At 38.8% G+C, this 26311-nt stretch overlaps 1 protein-coding gene across 3 annotated transcripts in view; it reads left to right on the top strand.

Moving 5' to 3' along the window:
• The first annotated feature begins 9386 nt into the window (after window positions 1–9386).
• The window catches only part of LDAH (lipid droplet associated hydrolase), a 106592-nt gene continuing 89667 nt past the window's right edge, over window positions 9387–26311 (top strand). Inside the window, exons 1-2 of one of the 3 annotated variants that reach the window (XM_055327276.1) lie at window positions 9394–9449; window positions 11631–11775. The gene's annotated coding sequence lies outside the window, so the exon portion shown is untranslated. Of the gene's footprint in view, window positions 9450–11630; window positions 11776–12101; window positions 12189–26311 lie in introns of those variants that run through there. The other 2 variants (XM_055327277.1, XM_055327273.1) reach the window with 2 other exon arrangements.

Genomic DNA, 26311 nt, shown 5'->3' with positions numbered 1-26311 from the left:
AGCACCCTAGCACCTTCTGACCTGTCTCTCTGACTAGGAGTGTTGCTTCCACCTTTACATTATCCCTTCTGATTCTACCCACCTCCCATCCCGTCCCCTATGGCCCTTTGGATTACATTAGGTTTACCTGGATAATCCAGGATAATCTCCCCATCTGGAGATCCATACCACTTTTTAATCTCATCTGCAAAGTCCCATTTGTATGAAAGGTAGAATATTCACAGGCTCCAGAGATTAGGACATGGACATCTTTGGAGTGCCATTTTTTAGTCCACAACAGTTCAATAAATGGATGATATGGGAAGACATTTTGATTTATGAAAAATTCCATTCTTATTTTACTGGGAAATTTCCATTAAAAAATAAGGAATAATTTATAAGAATAGCAATATGATTATCCCACAGAGACCCTGTTGAACAGAGCAATTAGTTTCTGAGGAATCCAATAAGGTGGAAATATACAGTACTCTAAAGGAACATTCATGTGTAGCTAGTTCCAAGCTCTACTTTGGCTTTAATTTATATAGATAGTTGAACTACATCTCCCATATTTTCTTATCCTCACTATTCCCTGCCCTGACATTAAAAACTTCTTTATGATGTGGTTTCATTGAGGGGAATTAAGGGATCATATCAATGGATTAAACAAAATATTTGAGTTGCAGTTACATTATATATGGTGAATTACCTTGAAAGTCTTAAAAATATTATTTTAGTCTCTTTCTAACATATATGTATGTGTATGGTGTGTGTGTGTGTACATACACAAACATACACCTTGGTGGCCCAAACATCTAAATGTTGATGTTTGCCAGAGATTTTTAAAAATTCATTCTTTTATAAGGCCAGTGCCTCTGTAACGGCAATGCTATCAGTGAATAGTCCTTTGGCAAGAATTTCCAAATCTCACAGATCAAGTGTACTGGTCTTTAGAGCTATCTATCTCTTTGGGTCTCTGAATAATTAAATGCCAACTGAAATAGGATAGCTATAATATAGGAGTTAAAAATATGGCTTTGTCAGTGGTTTAGCTATTGATTTTTAACTTATGCTTAAGATAAATCATTATGTGGATCATTTTTCTTGATCTAAGGTGTTTGAAAAAGATATTAATGTGGATCCCAGGGTGCACCAGAGCCATCTTACAGAAGCTGCATGAAGCAATTTTATGTTTACAAGCTTTTAGAACTACCTACAGTAAAAAATTTACAAAGGAGAAAACTCATTATTAGAGCCAGTGGAAAACCACAATTCAAAAGTTACTGATATTTATGACTAGTGGTTCTATCTCTAGAACATATATTGAGAATATCAAAATACCACTGACATTTTTCACAAAGCTGGAATAAATAATCCTAAAATTTGTATGGAACCAGAGAAGACCCCAAATAGCCAAAGGAATGCTGAAAAAGAAAACCAAACCTGGTGACATCACAATCCCAGACTTCAAGCTCTATTGCAACTCTGTGATCATCAAGACAGTATGGTACTAACACAAAAAGAGTCACACAGATGAATGGAACAAAATAGAGAACCCAGAAACGGACATTCAACTCTATGGTCAACTAATCTTTGACAAAGCAGGAAAGAATATCCAGTGGAAAAAAGACGGTCTCTTCAATAAATGGTGTTGCAAAAATTGGACAACCACATGTAGAAGAATAAAACTAGATCATTTTCCTACACCATAACAAAGTTAAACTCAAAATGGATGAAAGACCTGAATGTGAGATACGATCCATCAAAATCCTAGAGAACACAGGCAGCAAATTCTATGACCTCACCTGCAGCAATTTCTTGCTAGACATGGCTCCAAAGGCAAGGGAAACAAAAGTAAAAATGAACAATTTTAGGACTTCATTAAGATTATAAAAGCTTCTGCACAAAAAAGGAAACAGTCAACAAACTAAAAGGCAACTACAGAATAGGAGAAGATATTTGCAAATGACATATCAGATAAAGGGCTAGCATCCAAGATCTATAACTAACGTATCAAACTCAACACCCCAAAAACAAATAATCCAGTCAAGCAATGGGCAGAAGATATGGACAGACATTTCTCCAAAGAAGACATATACGGCTAACAGACACCTGAAAAAATGCCTCATATCACTCAGCATCAGAGAAACACAAATCAAAACCACAATGAGATACCGCCTCACACCAGTCAGAATGGCTAAAATGAACAAGACAGGAAAAGAAGATGTTGGTGAGGATGCAGAGAAAGGGGAACCATCTTACACTGCTGTTGGGAATACAAGCTGGTGCAGCCACTTTGGAAAACAGTAGGTAGGTTCCTCAAGAAGTTAAAAACAGAGCTACCCTATAATCCAGCAATTGCACTACTAGATATTTACCCAAAAGATACAAATGTAATAATCCAAAGGGACGCCTGCACCCCAGTATTCATAGCAGCAATGTCCACAATGGCCAAACTGGAAAGAGTGCAAATGTCCAACGACAGATGAATGGATAAAGAAGATATGGTATGTATATACACAATGGAATATTAGATAAAGAATATATGGTACAATGGATAAAGAAGATATGGTACATATATATATATCTTCTTATAGAATATAGAATATATATATTCTGCTGGTATATATACAATGGATATGGTGTGTGTGTGTATATAAATATATATATGTGTATATATATATACCACATACACACACACACACACACACACACACACACACACGCAAAATGGAATTATTGCCAGCCTTCAGAAAGGATGAAATCTTACCATTTACATCGACATGAATAAAACTAGAGGGTATTCTGCTGAGTGAAGTAAGTCAATCAGAGAAAGAATTATAATATGGTTTCACTCATATATGGAATGTAAGAAACAGTGCAAAGGATCATAGGGAAAGGGAGGGAAACTGAATGGGAAGTCATCAGAAAGGGAGAAAAACCATGAGCAACTCTTAACTATAGGAAACAAACTGAGTATTGATGGAGGGGAGGTGGGCGATGGGATAGGGTAATTTGGTGATGGGCATTAAGGAGAGTCCATGATGTGATGAGCTTTTGGTTATTAAACACAACTGATAAAACTGATAAATGATAAAATCATTGCCCGCTACATCTGAAACTAAGTATGTACTTTATGTTGGCTAATGAATTTATATTTTTAAAAAAGAACATATATTCAGAATAAATTTTAGTTGTCTCCTATATTTAGAAAAAAAATTCTTCTATTTCTTTGCTCTTTTTCTTCCTCACATTTCTTTTTACATAATCTTCAATCTCCATTTCCTATTTCAAAAGGGGTCTAACCAAGAGTTTCAACGTTCTGAGCAATGGAATAATGAGGAAGAAGAGAATATACTTTACTAGTAAGTACAGGACCTTCTAACATCTTTATAACATCCATCAGAAGTATTCTTTCTAGGACACCTGGGTGGCTAAGTGGTTGAGTGTCTGCCTTTGGTTCAGGGCATGATCCCAGGATCGAGTCCTGCACCGAGTCTCACTTTGGGCTCTGCGCAAGGAGCCTGCTTCTCCCTCTGCCTATGTCTTTGCCTCCCTCTGTGTGTCTCTCATGAATAAATAAATAAAATCTTGAGGGAAAAATGAAGTATTCTTTCCTATCATAAATATCTAAGTGTCACACCTTTCTCTGTTTCATCCTCATTGCTATTGTGGGCTCCCATCCCTTCTGCAAAGTGTCCCCAGCTACTCTCTTACCTTCACTAAAGGGTCCTCAACATGTGTGGCAGTTTCCAGGAGTTGTTTTCATGGGTCCCTCCATAGCTTATCTGGGCCACATCAGAAATACAACTATTTTTCTTCTCTTTCTCTTCATTGACATTGCCTATGAGATGCCAAGAGGCTCTGACACAACCTCCACAGCAAGTTCCTCCTTGTAAGGGCTAAATGTGATTAACAGTCCCCTGAAATCACTTCATGGCCATGGGACACTGTACAGAGGCTTCTCTGAGTTCAACAAGAGACATATTTCCTATATGTACTATAATCTGTCTCAGTAGGTCCTGAGGAGTACTGCCTTGGGATCCCAAAATCTCTCACAGATTATGTGGGAATATCACTTCTTTCTGCTTCCTGTTATAATCTTTCTCTAAGACTCAAAAAACATGAATCCAAATGGATAGGGAAAAAAGGAGACCATTTATCTGAGGTCATCATCTGAACTGTCTTGAAATTTCTCTTCTCCTTCTAGAACTACATAAAGCATTTGGCACAAAACTTGGCATATAGTAAATGTCCAATAAATATTAATTGACACAAGTCTCTCTCTCATTTTGGCCATTATATTCCTTAGAGTTCTATAATTAGCCTATTCTACATAAGCCTCAATTTATGACTTGAAGCTTTCTTTCCATAAATTATTCCTTGCCACTCAGTCATGAAGTTAAATAATCAGAAAACTTTGCATTGCATCTTTTTGCGGACATTGCTTCATCTATGAAATATGGAGTCAGCTCCTGAATGATTTTATAATGAGCCCCCGGTGCCCCTGGAGTAGGTCAGCCACTGGCCAACAGCCAATGAGGTACAGTGACCAATAAACACATGATTGAGTTCAGCCATGGGTTCTCCAGCCCCAGTGGAGCTTTGAGATATCTGCAGCTCTGCTCAGCCAGCTTGGCTGAGACCTCATGAAAGACTTAGAGCTAGATCCCCCATTTAATCTGCCTCTAGAGTCTTGACCCTCAAAAGGCTCTGTGGGATAATAAATATCTAGTTTTAAGTTGCTATGTTTGAGGGTAATTTGTTAAGCAACAATAGGTAATGAATGCACTCCTCACCCTTGACTCATATCCTTTTAGTTCTGCCATCATTGTATATTAATGCATTTCATTTATTTGTGTTTCTGTGAGAGCAAGGGTTTTTCTCTCTGGATTGCCTTTGTGTCCTCGGTGCCTAAAAGAGTTTGGAATGTAATAGGTGGTCAATAAATATTGAATGAATAATGACAGTCTAAAATTTTTATGTAAAAGGTCAAAGTGCTTCAATTTCATATACTGTTTTATTTTACTTTTTTTTTCATATACTGTTTTAAAATCAGTATACAATGGTCGAATTTTTATAGCCATGTGTTTACAGGAGACACCCTTGTGGAATGTTTGCCTACTCACTATGACCCCCTTTACTGTAGTAGAGAGCCCCTCTGTATAAGATACAATATGACCCCTAGCCCTTGTCATTCATCATTGGACAACTGCTAGAAGCCAGACCCAAACTGAGCCAATCAGAAATTATCCCCCAAGTATTTGGAATTAAAATCAAGAGAGGAGAAGAAAGAGCCCAGGCAGCCTATATAGGCTACATTTTACTGCCATAACAACACCAAAAATAACAACAAAGTGCATTTCTTCCTCCCATTTGTTCATCACAGGATGATCAGTAGGCTTTATACAACAACAGCTACTCAAGGATACCGGCTGTTGGGACAGACACCATCTTGAATGTTGTCATCACACTGTCAAAGAAAACGGTGACGGAGGATCTCACATAAGGAATCAACTGCTCAACCTGGCAGTGACATAACATTTTTCTTCATAACTCATTGGACAGAACTATTCACATCTTCTGGTCACTCCCCTCCTCCCACCCTCCCTTGAACTATAAGGGAAGTACCTTCCTAGCAAGTGCCTAGAAGGTGGAAAGCAGAAACTATCTGAACAGCACTCACAACTCCTCAACCTACAACATAGATTGCATGAGCTGTAAACAGCCATATTCTGTCATGGAGCCTGAGGACCAAAGAACGATAACAAAACAGATGCCCAGAGAGAAGTGAAGTCTAGAGAGAGAATCCTGCCTCGCTTCTCAGCTGTTTTTTTCTAGATCCTGTTTCAAATTTGTACTCAGATCTGGATGCATTCCTGTCCTTGGGGTAGGAAATCAATAGTTCTGTGTGGGATATGTTAACTTTGAGATGTCTATTTAGCTTTCAAGTGGAAATGTTAGGAAGGTTGTCTGGTCTATAAGCCTGGAACCCACGGGAACAGTTTAGGCTGGAAATGTGACTTCAAGAGTAACCTATAAATGGTATTTAAAGCTGTGGGTAAGGAGAGGAGTGTTTAGATAGAGAAGTGCTCTAGGATACGAGTCAGCTAATATTAAAGGACAATATGGAGGTTCCTCAAAAAATTAAAAATAGAACTACTATACGATCCAGGACTCAAACTACTGGGTATTTACCCAAAGAATATAAAAACCCTAATTCAAAGGGATGCATGCACCCTTTCGTTTATAGCATTATCTACAATAGCCACATTATGGAAGCAGCCCATGCGTCTATCAATAGCAGAACAGATAAAGAAGAAATAGTATTATATACAATGGAATATTACTCAGCCATAAAAAAGAATGAAATCTTGCCATTTACAACAACATAGATGGAGCTAATGAGTATAGTATTAAGTGAAATAAGCCAGTCGGAGAAATACCGTATGATTTCACTCACATGTGGAATTTAAGAAACAAATGAGTAAAAACAAATTTTTTCAATAAAAGGGACAAACCAAGAAACAGAATCTTAACTATAGAGAACAAACAGATGGTTACCAGATGGGAGGTGGGTAGGTGAGGATGGGTGAAATAGATGATGGGGATTAAGAAGACAGGTGTCATGATGAGCGCTGAGTAATATGTGGAATTGTTGAATTGCTATATTGTACACCTGAAACTAACAAAACACTGCATGTTAACTACACTTGTATTAAAAATGTTTTAAATAAAATAAAGAGGTCGCACCTGAGGTGGCTCTGCTGGTTAATCACGTGCCTTCGGCTAGGTCATGATTCCAGGGTCCTGGGATCAAGCCCCTGGATTGGGAATCCCTGCTCAGTGGGGAGTCTGCTACTCTCCCTCCCACCTCCAGGGGAGGTGCATACCTCTCCCTCTGCTGCTTGTGCTTTCTCTCTCTCTCTCATAAATAAACAAACAAAAAAAATCTAAAAGAAAGAAGGGAAGACTGAACGAACACAGGGGATGAGATAATGCAGGAGTTACCTTCGACTACATTATCTGGCTGATTTCTTGCCATTTAGGACAGCTCAGATGCTTCCTTGACTGTCCAACCTAATTGACCCACTCTCCTTCACATTGTAATTTACTTTTCTTTTTTATTTTTAAAGACTTATTTTAGAAAGTGAGTGTGTGTGTGTGCATGAGTGGAGAGTAGGGGGAATGACAGGGGGAGAGGGAGAAAGAAAATCTCAAGCAGACTCCCCATGGAGTACAGAGCCCAATGCAGGGCTTGAACTCATGACCCCAAGATCATGACCTGAGCCAAAATCAAGAGTTATAAGCTTAATTGACTAACCCATCCAGGCACCCCCCACCATTTAATTTTCTTTTATTACTTTCTTATTTCCTACTTTCTCATTCATTGTCTATGTATTGTGGAGTTTTTATGTATCTTTTTTTCTGCATTGGTTTTCAGGTGTGACAATACAAGTTCACCTAGAACACATGCCAAATGGATCCTATAGGCCTCACAGGGCGCTATTTGAGTGGAATCATTTAAACACAGATTTACAGAATGCTCACCATGTCTCAGACCCTCTTCTAGACCCAGGGAATACAAAGATATAAGAAGGAAGGAGTACTTGTTCTCTGGGATCTCACAGTCTGATGCTGGAGACAAATAAGCACCCTAACAGAAGAACTTAAGTATCATTGATATAGGCCTCCACCTGGGGGCACCAGCAAATGCCATGCCGAAGTGAATCTTGCATGATGTGTCAGTGTTAGAGACGATGGAAGGATTAGGAAAGGGAGAGAGAAGAACAACCCTGCCAGAGAGAACAGTGTGCACAAAAATATGAAAGCTTTGCTGAAGAGAGTATGGGCGTTCCAGAAACAGCAGAGAGAATGCATGGAAAAGAATGAGCCTGGGGCACCTGGGTGGCTCAGTTGGTTAAGCTTCTGCCTTCGGCTCAGGTCATGATCTCAGGGTCCTGGGATCGAGTCCCGCATCCCGCTCCCTGCTCAGCAAGAAGTCTGCTTCTCTCTTTCCCTCCTCTATCTTGTTACACACTACTCTCTCCCTCAAATAAATAAAAAATATATATATTTTAAAGAAAAAACAATGAGGCTGCTGCAAGTAACCCAGGTGTAGAAGAATAAGTGCTTCACCACAAGCAGAGGCGGTGGGAACTCATCCAAGCATTATGCCCTGTACAGAGTTGTAGAACCCAGCTCTGCCAAGCAACCTTGGGCTAGTTAATTTCTCTGTGCCTTATTTTATCCTGCAGGTAAAAATGGGGATAATAATAGAGTAGCCATCAGCCTAGAAAGATTTTTTTTTAAATGATTGAACTCCCTCAGTTAAGTTTTCCGGCATAGGCTTATTTAATGAAATGCACCGCAAAAGCATTCACAAGCCCTGAAAGAAAGCCTGCATTAGTGAATCCTGTTCATTGAGATGCATACATTGAGTTGTGCATTAGTAATGCAGACCTTGAACATATGCAATGCCATGCAAAAGAGTCACTCATTTATTTATTTTGTGGATTTGTGTTTCCAGACTCTACGGTCACCGGTTAATAGTGACCTCACTGGGTTGCTGTGAGGATTTAAAAATGAGTTAATTCATTAGAAAAAAAAAAAAAAAAGTCTTGGGCCTTAAGAGGCTTTTTCTAAACCCATCGTGTTAACTGTTGTATTAAGGAAGTAACACTGAAAAGTTGAGAGGAAATGAACGAGCGGTACCAGTCTATGCCGGACAAGCGGTTGGAGGGTGGGGTCTATCCCGGAGAAGCCGAATACCAAAGGATGAAGGCGCTTAGCCGTGGCTGATTCGCTGCCTTGCCGGTCCACTCCTCTGCTTTCCTCCTGGCCCACGTCGCATTCGCTACCGCACTGCTGCACAGATGAACGCCGCTCCCCTCCTCCTACGTGCCAGGTACTCAGGATGCAGCAGTTCACAAGGCCACTGTCACCTTTGTCTTCATGCAGGTTGGGTGCCCTAAGCTCGACATACCTCTGGAACCGACATTTCCCCACATTTTGCTAAAAGTGCGGAGTGGCCCAGGCGGGCCGTCTAAACGCTAACGGACAAGGTCACCTGAGAATCAACTCTCCTGGGTGTGTGGCAGAGGAAGAGACGGAACCATTAACGGAGGAAGGGAAACACGAGCATGGAGAACGGGGCACGGCGGAACAACCGGAATAAGAGGAGGGTGACGTTCACATGGGAGGGGGGACAGGGCTCCGGCGCAGCTACACCCTCCCGACCGCCTCGCCGCCCCGGGAACACGTACCCCACACGTACCCCACACGTACCCCACACGCCCGGCTCCAGGAGCTCCCAGCCCCGAGCACGCCGCGCGTCGAAAGGGACCGCCTCCCCTCGGCGCGGCGCGGCGCGGCGCGGCGCTCTGACGTCAGGGCAGGCGGGACTTCCGCTCCCGGTGACGTCTAAGCAGGAGCGTTGCGGCAGAGCCCGCTGCTTTCTAGGCGGACAGGTGAGGTCCTGTCCACAGGTGGCGGGGACGGCGTTGCGCGAGGCCTGGCGGGCAGGCCGGCCCGTGGGAGCCTCGGTGGGGCTGCCCGCACTGGCGGCGCTGCGCGGCCCGCGGGGGCGTGAATGACCGTGCTGCGACCGCTCGGGATTCAGAACCACCTTGGCGCTGCCCCAGCGCTCGCCGTCGTGCGCCCAGTAGCGAGCCGTTTGTACGACGTGCAGCCTGCAGCTCGTCGGGCGGCCTGTGGCGGCCCTTTCGGGGGATGGGGCCAGGATCTTGGGCAACTGACCGCCAGCAGGAGGGGCCAGGAGGGGCCAAAATCTGGGTCGGGGGACTGCAGAGATCAGAGTTTTTCTGGCTGGCCCGCCCTTGGCTCCGTGCATCGCTGTTCCCCGCTTGTCCCATCGGCGGGGTCACCAGAGGCTCTTTGGGTTGGATCTCGGGTTTTCCCGTAGGATCAGCCTCCTCCCCCCACGCCTCTCCCAAATTTGTTAACAGCAGGAACCCTTTGAATTGACGCCCTCCCCCCACCCCCCTCCCTCCCCGACCACATGCTTGACGTTCAGCCTTAGTCGCTCAAGTATTTTTATTTTTCTGCGGCGGCCCCCTGGGGACCTCAGCTCGAGGTCATGAGCTCCGGGCTCCCGGGCTCGGCGTGGAATCCGCTTGAGATTCTCTCTCTCTCTCTCCCCCCCTCTGACCCACCCCCCGCCCCCCAAGTCATTCTCTCTCTAAAATAAATAAAACCTTAAAAAAAAAAAAAAAGTATCTCTCGGTGGCACCAAGGTCAGAACGGAGCTTGTTCCCTTGGATTCACAGTACGGCATGTTGTGGGGGGACCTTTGAGCCTTTCAGTTGCCTCTAACCACTTGCCCTGCGTTGTGGTATTTTTTTGGAAGGCGTCTGTGCCTCGGGTTTTCTCATCTGTAAAACGGGATACATTAGTGTATCTGTTAAGATTGCTTTGTTAATCGAGGTAGTTCATGGAGCACTTAGAAGAGTGTTCAAAGCACTCGTCGAACACGAGCTGTTTCAGAATAACACACCCCTGCCCACAGCTCTCCAGGTGATCTTCCCAGCTTGCATCCGGTGCTCACACCGCTTTACAATCACCCTTCGCCCTGAGGCCTAAACTCTCACCCTTGGGTTTCCTGGTTTTCCACACCAGGCAGGATGAGACAGGTATTCGTTGGATTCATAAGTTCATTTCTTCTTCAGGAGTAGTAACCTGACACCTGCTTTATGTCTGGTATGCCAGACACTGGAAGAGTTCATAGTCTAAGGTCCGTGACCCATAGTTCTCAACCCACTTTCGTTCTAAGAGCAAAGTTCTATAGTGAAAGAGATAAACCCAGAAAAGTTAGGACAATCTCTGGAATCTTTACTCTTAAAGGCTTGTGTGGGTTTTTTTTAAGAACTTCTTTCTTTTTTTTTAATCTTTATTTATTTATGATAGAGAGAGGCAGAGACACAGGGAGAGGGAGAAGCAGGCTCCATGCACCGGGAGCCCGACGTGGGTGGGATTCGATCCCGGGTCTCCAGGATCACGCCCTGGGCCAAAGGCAGGCGCCAAACCGCTGCGCCACCCAGGGATCCCAAGAACTTCTTTCTTAAACCATAAATGGAAATGCCTCTTTTGGATTTTTTTTTTTTCCATTTTTTCACCTAAAGGTGAAGAAGGCCTACAGACCTAAAGCCCCACTTTCCAGCATAGGTATATAGGGGGCAATCAAAGCAACACAGTAGGTGCTCCTCTGAAACTGGTGTTTATTTTGATAACTTCGACCTTTGTAATAGGTGATTTTCTTTTTCTTTCCTGAAAAGCCCATCCTCTTCTCATTTTCTCATTTCTGTTATTACTGTACTTAGAACTAAGTGCTAATTCTGAAATCTACTTTAAGTATACTTCAAAGGAAAATTGGTATATTACTTTCAATGAGTGTATTTAATATATAAATAGAGAAGTTCATACAAATTTGTAAAATTCTTGGTTTTTGCTGATGTTCAGAAGCTGAAAACTGCTTTCTGGGACAATAAAAAAAATATTTTGTGTGTGATTACAATTTGTAATTGCTTTCTGGGACAATAAAAAAAATTATTTTGTGTGTGATTACAATAATAGTTGGTGGCTTAAAACCCGCAAAGGAGTTATGAAAAAATTTTTTTTTTTACTTTTTCAAGAAAAGATAATTCTGCAAGTTCATCATGAATATAGCATGTGCTTCATGAAGTTTTCGTACTTCTGCAGTGGGGATGATAGACTTTGTATTCATCATATAAGCTTCTTCTGACCCAGTTAAACAGGTTGAGAAGAATCTCACTGGAGGTTAGTATGCGGTCATTAAAATATCAAAATTAGTTGAAATATAAAAGTTGTAAAAAAATTGTAAAATTGCTGGTTTCATGACCACTTATCAAGGAAGAGCAAGAGACTGTTGCACAGAATTTTGGTATAATGTGCATCATGCCCATTCCTTCTTTGACTTTATGCTATCTTTTTGGATTCTGTAGTACTGCATAAAATTTCAGAGTGATATGTGACTGGGAAGTATTGGAGTAGGAGTCAGAAGACTATCGAATTGATTTTACTATTTTAAAGCCCTATAACTTTGAACAAATAATACTACATCAGTTGTACTGCCTATTTTGCAGCCATTGTTAAGGTCAGAAGAGAAGGATGACAATGTACTTCACAAAGGAAAGGAACTACAAAAAAAGAACGTGGTTTTGTTGCAGTTGGTAAGATGATCATCACGTCAACATAGAAAATGATTCTTGCTCCAACAGCTATTTGGAGAAAGATGGAATGTATATAAATTTAATGGTTATAGCAGACTGTAAAAAAATTTCTGTTTACGCATCTGTATTATGTGGTGACTTTCAGCTGTATGTCTTGAAGCTTTGGGCTGTGATAAGATTCTCAGTTTTTCTCTTGAATTCCACTTGTACCAATTGCAATTAAATAAATATGCGTGGTTTTAATTTTTATTTTGAAATAATTATAGGTTAACAGGAAGTTGCAAAAAAAATATACAAAGAGGTCCCCATGTGCCATTCCACTAACCTTCCCCAATGGTAGTATCTTGTATAACTGTAGTACAATTTTTAAAGCAGAAAATTGGCATTAATATATCCACAGAATTTACTGAGATTTCCTCTATTTCACAAGCACTCATTTGAGTGTGTATACATATATATAGCTTCATATAATCAGCCATCTCATCACACCCCAGTCCCTAACCGCTGGTAACCACTATTCTCCAACTTGATAATTTTGCCTATTTCAAAAATGTAGTATAAACACAATCATATAGTATATGAATTTTTGAGATTTCTTTATTTTGCATACTTCCTTTGAGATCCATTCAAGTTGTTGAGTATGTCAATAGTTTGTTTCTTTTTATTGCTGAGTAGTATTCTATGGTATGACTGTATCACTGTTTAACCATTAATTTGTCGAAGGACATTTGGGTTGTGTCCAGTTATAGGCTATTACAATTACAAATGCTATAAACCTTTGAAATTTTGTGTGAACATATTTTTATTTCTCTGGGATAAATACCCAAGAATGCAATTGCTGGATCATATAGTGTGTATTTAGTTAATTTATGTGATCATATATTTTTTCTTCTTTAGCACCTTGTTATGGTGGATTACATTGTTTAATTTTTGAATGTTAAACATGTGTGGAATAGGTCCCACTTGATCATGATATATAATATTTTTATATATTGCTGGATTCTTTTTGCTAATATTCTGTTAAGATGTAGATATGAGATGTATTGGTACATAGTTTTCTTTTTATGTGCTGTCTTTGGTTTTGTCTTTATCAGAACACTAGTATTCTGTAGAGTCTTTAGTGATAAACCTATATTTCATTCTTGGTATTAGTAATTTGTGCCTTCTATCTTTCTCAGTGGAGTTTTATTGATTTTATTGGTCTTTTTCAAAGAACTAGTTCTTTATTTAATTCATTTTTCTCTACTTCCAATTTTATTGATTTTTTGATCTGATATTTATTTTCTTCCTCTGCCTGTTTTCTTCCTCTGCCTGCCTTACCTTTATTCTACTCTCTTTTATTTCTAGTTTCTTCGTTATTGACTTAAGACCTTTTCTCATTTCTGATGTTAGCATATAGTGCTATAGATTTCCCTCTCAACATTGCTTTCATTGTATCTCACAAATTTTTATATATTGTATTTCCGTTTTCACTGAGTTTTGTGTATTCCTAAAAATTCCTTTGAAACTTCTGCTTTGACCTGTGGATTAGGTAGATGTGTGTTCTCTCGTTTCTGGGTATTTGGAGATTTACTTGTTGTCTTTCTATTATTGATGTCTAGCCTTATTCCATAATGAAGACATAAGCTAAATGATTTTAATTCCTTTACATATGTTGTATGACCCAGAATATGGTGTATCTTGGTGAGTGTTCCACTGACCCTTGAAAGGAATACCTAGTCTGCTGGTATTGGATGTCAGTTACATGTCAATTGCATCCTGTTGGTTGATGGGATGTTCCATTCTTCCCCACTTTGTTGATTGTCTATCTAGTAGTTCTTTGATTACTGAGATTGCCAACTATAATTGTGCCTTTTTCTTTCTCTTTTTCAGCTCTATTAGTCTTTGCTTAATGTATTTTGAATGTCAGTTGTTCATTGAATATACATTTTTTAAAAGATTTTATCCATTTATTTGAAAGAGAGAGAGAGCATGTGCACAGAGGGAGAGGTGGAAGCCGACTCCCCACTGAGCACTCCCCAATGTGGGGCTTGATCCCAGAACCTTGAGATCATGACCTGAGCTGAAGGCAGATGCTTAACTGACTAAGCCACTCAGGTGCCCCACACATACATTTAAGATCTTTTGGGTGGATTAATCCTTTTATCATTATGACGTGTCCCTCTTTATCCAGTTATTTTCTTTGCTATGAAGTCTACTTTTTCTGACAGTAATATAGCCAAATTTGCTTTTAAGAAATGATATTAGTAAAAAAAGAAAGAAAGAAATGATATTAGCACAATGTATCTTTTTTCATTCTTTTATCTTCAGCCTATGCATGTCATTATGTTTGAAATGAGTTTCCTGTAGACAACATATAGTTTGGTCATGTTTCTTTTTAAATCCTTACTACCTTTCTTTGCCATTCAACTGGTATAATTAGACCATTCATATTTGAAGTAATTATAGATATTTTAGGGCTTAATTCAGCCATTTTATTATTATTTCTTTTCTGTCTGTTTCCTCTTATTTCTGTTTCTCTTTTCTTGCTTCTTGTAGGCTACTTGAATATTTCTTAGAATTCCATTTGGGAGCACCTGGGTGGCTCATTCAGTTAAGCATCTGACTCTTGATTTCGGCTTAGGTCATAATTCCTGGGTGGTAAGATTCAGTACCCCCCCCCCAGCTCCATTAGCTCCATGCTGATCATGGAGTCTGGTTGGGATCCTCTCTTTCCTTCTGCCCCTGCCCGTCCCACTTGCCCGCTCTCTCTCTTTAAAAAAAAAAAAAAAAATTCCGTTTGACATTTTTTTTTTTAGTTTATTGCTTAGCATACTGGTTGTTTTTAGTGATTGCCCTAGATATAACAGTTATATATGTGTTACATCACACAGCCTGCTAGTATTGACATTTTACTACCTCAAGTGAAATGTAGAAACCTTACTTATATTTAGGTCCTTTTACCCTCTCCACTTCTTACATATATCATATTTGCTCTATATACACTGAGCAGCACATCAAACAATGCTCTAACTTTTGGTTCAATCATCAAATATGATTTAAAAGATTTATAAGGAGAGGATAGTCCATTATATTAACCACTGCTTTTAACCATTCCATTGTTCTTCCCTTCTGAAGTTAAACCTTATTTACTTATTTTTTTCTGTTTGGAGAACTTCCTAAGGATAGATCTATTAGTCACAAATTCCTTTTGTTCTTTTTCACTTAAGAATATCTTTATTGGGATCCCTGGGTGGCGCAGCGGTTTGGCGCCTGTCTTTGGCCCAGGGCGCGATCCTGGGGACCCAGGATCGAATCCCATGTCGGGCTCCCGGTGCATGGAGCCTGCTTCTCCCTCTGCCTATGTCTCTGTCTCTCTCTCTCTCTCTGTCTGTGTGACTATCATAAATAAATAAAAAATTTAAAAAAAAAATTAAAAAAAAAAAAAAAGAATATCTTTATTGGGGCAGCCCCAGTGGCGCAGCGGCTTAGCGCCGCCTGCAGCCGAGGGCGTGATCCTGGAGTCCCAGGATCGAGTCCCACATCGGGCTCCCTGCATGGAGCCTGCTTCTCCCTCTGCTCGTGTCTCTGCCTCTCTCTGCATCTCTATGAATAAATAAATAAAATCTTAAAATTAAAAAAAAAATTAAAAAAAAAGAATATCTTTATTTACCCTTCACTTTTGAGGGGTAATTTATCCTGATAGGAATTTGGGGTTGACAGTTATTTTCCTTCAGCACTTGAAAAATGTGCCACATTTTTCTGGCCTCCCTGATTTCTGATGAGAAATCTGACATTCAAATTCTTGTTCCCCTGTAGATACTATGTCTTCTCTGTCCGCTTTTAAGATTTTTTTCCTTGTTTTGGTTTTCTGAAGTTTGAGTATAAGGTGCTTTTGTATTTCTATAGTTAAGAAGCTCCCAGTAAGGGGATGCCTGGGTGACTCAGTGGCTGAGCATCTTTGTCATGTGGGATCCTGGGATTGAGTCCCGCATCAGGCTTCCCACAGGGAGCCTGCTTTCCCAACTCTGCGTATGTCTCTGCCTCTCTCTTTGTCACTCTTATGAATAAATAAATATTTAAAAAAAAAGAAGCTCCCAGTAAGTATGAAAATTTATTATATGAAAAATAATTGTATTTTAATTCACTGGAGAAAAGATGGTTTCTTTATTAAATGGTATTAGCACATGTAGCTTTCTATCTGAAAGAAAACAAGGTAGATAGTTATATAGGTAGATCAAAAGTTAAAATGTGAACACTAGAATGACAAAAATGAAAATAAACATCTAGGAAGTTGTATGTAAAATATAGGATCCCAGAAAAGGGTTGAGGGTCAGCAATATACAAAATTCTTTTACAAACCAATAAAAAAAAAGATAAATAACCCATTTAAAACATGGGCATATAAATAGACAATTCATAGAAGAAAAAGTTCAAAAGCAAGCAAACATTAAAAGATGTTCAAATGCACTAAGCAGCAGAGAAATGCAAACTAGAGTGAGGTATAAAATATCTGAAGACTTAAAAATAATGGTACTACTTATTGATGATAGGATTATAAAGGGAAGGATACCTTCCTAGATTGCTAGAGGAAATGTGATTCTTACAGTCTTTTTGGAAAGCAGTCTGGCAACACCTGTTAAAATTCAAGGCGGTAACTCCATACTTGGGAATCTGGCCATTAGAAACAAGAGAACTGGTATGTATGGATATATGTAAGAACATGGAGATTTAAGAGTACTTATTGCAACATTGTCCCAAAACACTGGGAACTAATTGAGTGCCTGTTAACAGGGAAATGGTCACATGAATTATGGTGTATCCATATTATAGAAACATTAAAAATAATGAATTAGAGTTATTCTATTAGACTTGGCATTATTTTCGTGTGTTATTAAGTATGAAAGCAAAATGCATTGAACTGTGAATATGTGAATATGCTCCTATTTATCAAACACTGACAACTCATATTTATCAAATTGTGTATAAGTACTTATGAATATTTGTATGTGACTACAGAAAAACATGGAAGACTTTATAACTAAGTTAGTAAGATGTGTTTCCAAGTGATACACATGGAAGTGAAAAGGAGAAGTAGAGATGAGGCATGTAAAAGATTAAAAAATATTGACTATTAAAAAAATCTCAGAATATTTCTCATTTATCCATTCCAATGAAATTATTCATAAGATATATATACATAAGTAAAATTTCTCAAAGAATGTGACCTCTGGAGTCATTCAGAGATCTGGGTTTAAATTTCAGCCCTACCACAATCCAGCTTACTAGTTGTGTGACCTTAACATAAATTCCTTAGTATCTTTCAATCCATTATCTCCTCACATGTTTTGTTGGGGTAGAGGGAGGAAACAGTAATGCATATCACCATAAGATTGCTGTTGGAGTAAGTGATACTATATTTATAACGTGTTTAGCACAGCACCTGGTTTATAGAAAGTACTCTTAAAATGTGAATTCTTAATATTGCCTCATTTCTCTAGCTCTTTGATATTTATATATTTTCAGAAATTCATTACCAGCCCCTAACTTTCTTGAAACATTCCCTGTGGCTCACATGTCTTTACATATCTTCTTAGTTCACGCCTATTCCTAATTGTTTCTTTTCATTCTTTTGCTGTCTTCTTTTTTTCTTGCCCAGGGATATCCCTCCCCGCGGTATCCCCACCTCCAAATTCCAGCAGGGCCTTCAAAGAATCTTTTGAGTTAGGTGACTGGGTGAATAATGGTACTCTGTATGGCAACAGAGAAGTCAGGGTATAGGGTCTGTAGAGTTGATTTTTGAAATAAAGTGATTTGTATTTTTGGCACTTATGAAAGGTTGATATATCAGGGAGGCACCCAGATAAAAGCACTCAGTAGTTAGCACTTAAAGGGAGAAGGTTCTACCCTGGCAGAACCTTTGGATATAGGGAATGGGGGAGGAAAATGTCTCTATATAAGGATGGGGAGGTATCAGTGAAGCCAAGGTAAGGGAGCTCTTTAAGAAGGAGCTGGGCAAATCATATCTCTACTGAGACCTTCTGGAGCTTTGGTTCTGTAGCTCCTACTGTCTTCTGCTCTTGTCCCTTATTTTCTTGAAACTTAGAATATTTGTAACTCAATCAACTTCCTTTCCTTCAACTAACTTCCCTTTCCTGGTAGTTCCTCTTTATGTGAGTAGTACTTCCATTCTCCTCATGTTAGCATAGAATTTAAGTCATCTTTGTGATTTGCCCTTCCCTAGCTTGTCTTAGAGAATCATTACTAAGACTTGAGTCTCACATTCACTCCTTTATTCCCACCCTTCTTGCTTAGGTTATTTTGATAGTTTCCAAACTCTAGTGTAGTCTTCTTTTTTTTTTTTTTTTTTTTGTCTTTCACAATCTTTTTAAAAGAACTGTATTAAAAATGTAAAAAAAACCTACATTAATCAAATCCTTCCCCATTTTTTAATCTAAACTCAATTAACCCACATACACTACATCATTAGTTTCAGATGTACAGTTCAGTAATACATCAATCACATGTAACTCCCAATGCTTATCAGATCATGTGCCCTCCTTAGTGCCCATCACCCAGTTACCCCATCCCCCTACCTTCCCTCCAGCAACCGTTGCTTTGTTTCCTATAGTTAAGGTTTGCTCATGGTTTGTCTCCCTTTCGGATTTTTTCCATTGCGTTTTCACTTGCTTCCCTTATGATCCTTCTGTGCTGTTTTGTTTCTTCTACATATGAGTGAAACCATATGATAATTCTTTTCTCTGACTTATTTCACTCAGCATAATACCCTCCAGTTCTATCCATGTCAGTGTAAATGGTAAAATTTCATTTTTTCTAATGGCTGAGTAATATTCCATTATATATAATTCATATATATAATTCCATATATTCCATTATATATAATGGAATATTATATATATAATATATGTATAATATATGTATCTCACATCTTCTTTATCCATTCCTCTGTTGATGGGCATCTGGGCTCTTTCCATAGTTTAGCTATTGTGGACATTGCTGCTATAAACATTGGGGTGCAGGTACCCCTTCAGATCACTACGTTTGTATCTTTGGGGTAAATACCTAGTACTGTAATTGTTGGGTCATAGGGTAGCTCTATTTTTAACTTCTTGAGGAACCTCCATACCATTTTCCAGAGTGGCTACACCAGCTTGCATTCTCAACAGCAGTGTAAAAGCGTTGACAGTATATTTTCTTCCAATCCATGAGCATGAAGTGTTTTTCCATTCTTTTGTGTCTTCCTCAGTTTCTTTCATGAACGTTCTATAGTTTTCTGAATACATATCCTTTGCCTCTTTGACTAGGTTTATTCCTAGGTATGGTATAGCTTTTGATGCAATTGTAAATAGGATAGATTCCTTAATTTCTCTTTCTTTTTCATTGTTAGTGTATAGAAATGAAACTGATATCTGTGCATTAATTTTTATATATTGCCACTTTGCTGAATTCCTGTATGAGTTTGAGCAATCTTGGGGAGGCGTCTTTCAGGTTTTTCTTTTTTTTTTTTTAATTTTTATTTATTTATGATAGTCACACAGAATGAGAGAGGCAGAGACACAGGCAGAGGGAGAAGCAAGCTCCATGCACCGAGAACCTGACATGGGATTCGATCCTGGGTCTCCAGAATCGCACCCTGGGCCAAAGGCAGGCGCCAAACCGCTGCGCCACCCAGGGATCCCCGCTTTCAGGTTTTTCATATAGAGTATCATTTCATCTGCAAAGAGTAAGTGTTTGACTTCTTTGCCAATTTGGATGACTTTTATTTCTTTTTGTTGTCTGATTACTGAGGCTAGAACTTCTAGTACTGTGTTGAACAGGAGTGGTGAGTAGACATCCCTTTTTCTGAACTTAGGAGAAAAGCTGTCAGTTTTTTCCCCATTGAGAAATATTTACTGTGGGCATTTCATATATGGCTTTTATGGTATTGAGGTATGTTCTTTCCATCCCTACACTGTGAAGAGTTTAATCAAGAAAGGGTGCTATACTTTGTCAAATGCTTTTTCTGCATCTATCAAGAGGATCTTGTCCTTTCTTTTATTAATGTAGTGTATCACGTTGATTTGCAGATGTTGAACCACACTTGCAGCCCTGTTATAAATCCCACTTGGTCGTGGTGAATAATCTTTTTAATGGACTGTTGGATCCTATTGGCTAGTGTTTTGGTGAGAATTTTGGCATCCATGTTCATCAGGGAAATCGGTCTGTAATTCTCCTTGTAGGTGGGGTCTTTGTCTAGTTTTGGGATCAAGGTAATGCTGGCCTCATAGAAAGAGTTTGGAAGTTTTCCTTCCATTTCTATTTTTTGAAACAGCTTCAAAAGAATGGGTATTAGTTCTTCTTTAAATGTTTGGTAGAATTCCCCTAGGAAGCCATCTGGCCCTGGACTCTTGTTTGTTGGGAGATTTTTGATTACTGCTTCAATTTCCTTCCTGGTTATGGGTCTCTTCAGGCTTTCTGTTTCTTCCTGTTTCAGTTTTGGTAGTTTATACTTCTCTAGGAATACATCCATTTCTTCTATATTGCTTAATCTGTTGGCATAGTTGCTCATAATATTTTTTTTAAGATTTTATTTATTCATGAGAGACACACAGAGAGAGGCAGAGACAGATGGAGAAGCAGGCTCCCTGTTGGGAGCCTGATGCAGGACTTGATCCCAGGACCCCAGGATCACAACCTGAGACAAAGGCAGACACTCAACCACTGAGCCATCCAGGCACCCCTCATAATATGTTCTTATAATTGATTATATTTCTTCAGTGTTAGTTATGAGCTCTTCTCTTTCATTTATGATTTTATATGAGTCTTTGCTCTTTTCTTTTTGGTAAGTCTGGCCAGCAGTTTATCAACTTATTAATTCTTTCAGAGAACCAGCTCCTAGTTTAGTTGATCTGTTCTACTGTTCTTTTGGTTTCTATTTCATTGATTTCTGCTCTAATCTTTATTAATTCTCTTCTCCTGCTGGGTTTAGGCTTTATTTGCTGTTCTTCCTCCAGCTCCTTTATGTGTAAAGATAGGATGTGTATTTGAGACCTTTAAGTTTCTTCAGAAAAGCTTGTATTGCTATGCACTTCCCTCTTAGGACCTCCTTTGCTGCATCCCAAAGGTTTTGAACACTTGTGTTTTCATTTTCATTTGTTTCCATGGATTTTTAAAATTCTTTAATTTTCTGGTTGACCCATTCATTCTTTAGTAGGATGCTCTTTAGCCTCCTTGTATTTGAGTTATTTCCAAATTCCCTCTTGTGATTGAGTTCCAATTTCAAAGCATTGTGGTCTGAAAATATGCAGGGAATGATCCCAGTCTTTTGGTACTGTTTGAGACTTGATTTGTGACCCAGTATGTGATCTATTCTGGAATGTTCCATGTGTACTCGAGAAGAATGTTCTGTTGATTTAGGATGCAACGCTCTGAATATATCTGTGAAGTCCCTCTGGTACAGTGTGTCGTTCAAAACCCTTATTTCCTTACTGATCTTCTGCTTAGATTATCTGTCCATTGCAATGAGTGGGGTGTTAAAGTCCTCTACTATTATGATGATGATGATGTGTTTCTTTAATTTTGTTATTAACTGGCATGTATAAATGGCTGTTCCCATGTTAGGGGCATAAATATTTACAATTGTTAGATCTTGTTGGGTGGACCCTTTAATTCCAACATAATGTCCTTTCTTATCTTTTCTTACAGTCTTTGGTTTAAAATCTAATTTGTCTGATATAAGGATTGCCACCTCAACTTTCTTTTGATATCTGTTAGCATGATGAGGGCATCTGGATGGCTCAGGGGTTGAGCATTTGCCTTTGTCTCAGGTTATGATACCAGGGTCCTAGGATCAAGTTAGACCTCAGGCTACCCACAGCAAACTTGCTTCTCCCTCTGCCTATGTCTCTGCCTCTCTGTATCTCCCAGGAATAAGTAAATAAAATCTTCAAAAAAAATTCTTAAAGCATAACTATTTTTCCACCCCCTCACTTTCAACCTGGTGTCTTTGGGTCTAAAATGAGTCTCTTGCAGACAGCATATCAATGGATCTTTTTTATCCAATCCGGTACCCTGTGTAAGTTTTGATTGGGGCATTTAGCCCATTTATATTCAGAGTAATTATTGAAAGATATGAATTTAGTACCATTGTATGACCTGTAAAGTCACTGTTTCTGTATATTGTCTCTGTTCCTTTCCGGTCTCTGTTATTTTTGGGCCACAAATTCTTTTAGTTTCTGTTTGTCCTGGAAACTTTTTATCTCTCCTATTGTGAATGACAACCTAGCTGGATAAAGTATTCATGGCTGCATATTTTTCTCATTTAGCACACTGAATATACCAGTCCTTTCTGGCCTGCCAGGTGTCTGTGGATAGGTCTACTGCCAGTCTACTGTTTCTACCCATGTAGTTTACAGACCTCTTGTCCCAAACTGCCTTTAGAATTTTCTCTTTGTTTCTGAGATTTGCAACTTTCACTATTATATGTTGGGGTGTGAAACTATTTTTATTGATTTCTCTGTGCCTCCTGGACTTGAATGCCTGTTTCCTTCCTTAGACTAGGTATGTTCTCCACTATAATTTGCTCCAGCATACCTTCTGCCTCCCCCTTCCTCTTCCAGAATACCAATTATTTTAATATTGTTTCACTTTATGGTATCACTTATCTTTGAATTCTCCCCTCATGATCCAATAGTTGTTTATCTCTCTTTTTTTTTCAACTTCTTTATTCCCCATCATTTTGTCTTCTATATCACTAATTCTGTGTCCTGCCTTATTATATCCTAGCAGTTAGAGCCTCCATTATGTATTCCATCTCATTAATAGCCTTTTTGATTTCAACTGGATTAAGGTTCTTTTCAGAAAAGGATTCTCTAGTGTCTTCTCTGCTTTTTTGAAGCCCAGCTAGTATTTTTTAACTGTTATTTTGAACTCTAGTTCCAACATTTATTTATGTCCATACTGACTAGATCCCTGGCAGTCAGTACTGCTGTTATTCTCTTTTCAGGTGAGTTTTTCTATCTTGTCATTCTGTCCATAGAAGAATAGATGAATGAGACAACAAAATACCAAAATGGCAACAACAATCCCAGAGAAATATATACTTAACAAGTCAGAAGAGCCCCAAAACCAAAAGAAAAAGAGAGAGAAAAAGAGAATATAATCAGACGGATGGACAGAACAGAGCAATGTGCTGGATCCTGTGTGTATTTTGGTCCATTTGTTAGAAGACTAGATTGTAAAGAAATAAAAACTTATATATGTACAGAAATAAAATTAAATATAATGGAAGAATAGAATGTCACTGTAAAAATAAAAATTAAAAAAGATTTTTAAAAAAGAATTGATAAAATAAATTTGTTGAAAAAGGAAAGAGAAAAAAAAATAAGATTGAAAGACTAGAGAATCACGGGGGAAAAAAACCATGAATTCTATATGCTGTTCTGCCCTAGTGCTGGTGTTTTGCAGTTCTCTGTATCAGTAGATTTGGTCTTGACTGGATGTTCCTGTTGATCTTCTGGGGGAAGGACCTGTTCCACTGATTCTCAGGTGGCTTTGTCCCAGGCACAATTGCACCGCCCTTCCCAGTAATCTGTTCCAGATTGCTCTATGGATTACAATACATGGCTTTGGTTCCCTGAATGCTTTCTCTGCCACCTTAGAGGATGAGAGTGAAAATAGTAGCCTCCCATTCTCCAACACGATCTGAAAGCCTGGGGCCCCACTCCTCAGTACACCCTCGAGGAAAAGCAGTTCATCATGCCTGTCTCCCTGGTCTCTGTCCGCACTCCGTGCTGACCTAGCCTGTAACTGAGCATTTCTGTCTCAGGCATATGAGCCTATTTTGAGTCACCAAACCCTGCAGACTCCTGTGGCTCACACCTGTGCCACTCCTATTGGGCAAGGAAGGGCCTCATGATGGTTCTGCCACTTGCCGGGCCCCTGCTTGGGAGCAGGCACCCATTCTGGGGTTCATGGTCCATGGTAACCTCAAGCTGAGAGCCCACTCCTGGGCTCGCTGATTGCAGCCTGTTTCCCCACTCTCATGCCTGGGAACTCTGCCACAGTCAGGCACCTCTGGTCTTCCTGTGATCCTGAGACCACACTGTCCCATCTAAGATTCCACCCCACCCACCTGAGCACCTTTCTGGCCAGGTCTTTCCTCACTGGAGCAGACCCCTAAATGTTCTGATTTTGCACTCCACTGCTATATCACTTTCTGGTGCTGACTACTGAAGAAGTCTCCCTCTCCCTGTGATCTCTCTTCCTATATACCACCTGGGATTCACTTCTTTGCACCGCCTACCTTGCAGAAAGTGGTTGCTTTTCTATTTGTAGAGTTGCAGCTATTCTTTTCTTAGATCTCTGGTTGAGTTTACAGATGTCCAGAATGATTTGATAGTTATCTAGATGAATTCCTGGGACTAGACAAAACTAAGGTCTTCTACTCTTCTGCCATCTTGGACTCTTCTTTTCTAAAGGGATTTTTCATGATTCTTTATTGGATATAATCAGATGTTTTTCATTTCATTCATTAGTTGAGACAATTATATGGTTTTCTCCTTTATTAATGTGATAAATTGACCAAATTTTGAATGTTTAAACAGTCGTACATTTCTGATATAGACACAATTTGGTCATATGTATCACTGGATTTCGCCTGCAGTATTTTCAGTGGACTTTTTGCATCTCTGTTCATGGAGAGATTGGCCTGTAATTTTCCTTTGATATGATGTCTTTGTCAGGTATTAATATCAAGGTTCACAAGACTCATAAAATGAATTGGGAAGAGGTCCATCTTTTTCTATTTTCTGGACAACTTTGTAAGATTGGTGTTATTTCTTCCTTAAGTGTTGACTCTCATCTGTACCTGAAATTATTCAATATTTTTAGTAGCCATTGGACTGTTAAAAGTCTTCTAGCCTTTTTGCATTTGTCTTGGAATTTGCACATATCAAATTTATTGGCATAAAGTTCTTCTATGATACTTTTATTATCTTTTTAATATCCATAGAATCTAGAGTGATATCCTCTTCACATCTGACTGGATATTTGTGCCCTTTTTCTTGATGAGTCTTTTCAGGAAGTTGTTTATAGGTCTTTTCAAAACCTAGATTTCAGGCATTGTTAATCCTCTCAAATGTAAACTTTTTTCCACTAATTTTTATTCTTTATTACTTACTTTTCTCTATTTTTCTTTATTTGGATGCATTTAGTTTTTCTGACTAATTAAGATAGATGTTTAGATCTTTGATTTCCAGCCCTTTTTTTTCTGATATTTTAGAAAGCATTTTAAGACTTTAAATTTTCTGCAGTCATACCTTTTTCTGCATCCTATTCATTTTGATATATCTTTTTCATTATTTCATTATTATTTGGTTGTCAATTATGTTGTGAATTCTTCTCTTACTCGTGAGTTATTTGGTGGTTTATTGCTTAATTTCCAAAATTTGGGGGATTTTCTTATTATTTTTGTTATTTTATAGCTTAGTTCTACTGTGGTTAAAAAATATACTCTATTATATTATTTCACTTTTTGGAAATTTGTTGAGACTTGATGTATAGCTCAGTATATGGTCAGTTTATGTTCTATGAACACTTGAAAAGGATGTGCATTTTACCATTATATGGTTTAGAATTCTACACATGTAAATAATGTTCATTGTGTTCATATAAACAATTGCATTATTCAAATTTTCTTTATTTTCATTGACTTTTCTTGGTTTTGTATATCAGATATTGAAGTATGTCAGAATCTTCCACTTCCAAGACCACTTCCATGATTGTGATCTTTATTTCTCCTTTTACACTTGTCAATTTTTAATTTATCTCTGGGGGCTAAAATTTCAAGTCCATGTTTATTTAAAATTGTTATGGTCTCCTCGTGGATTGACTTTTTGAAATGCTCCTGTTTATCTCTCATATACCTTTTACTTTAGTTTACTTTTTAAATCTGATCTCAGTATAACTATACCACCTCTTCTTTGATTAGTATATCTGTGGTAAATTATATCCATCCTTTCACTTTTGTTCCTTATGATCTTTATTCTTAATGTATATCATTTATAAGCATACAGTTACGTGTTTTATTTTTATCCAATCTGATCATATTTGCCTTTATCTAATTAGCATAATTGGTCTATTTA

Source organism: Nyctereutes procyonoides, unplaced genomic scaffold (assembly GCF_905146905.1).
Source record: "Nyctereutes procyonoides isolate TBG_1078 unplaced genomic scaffold, NYPRO_anot_genome, whole genome shotgun sequence".
Lineage (NCBI taxonomy): Eukaryota > Metazoa > Chordata > Mammalia > Carnivora > Canidae > Nyctereutes > Nyctereutes procyonoides.
This window is presented reverse-complemented; position numbering and strand designations above follow the sequence as displayed.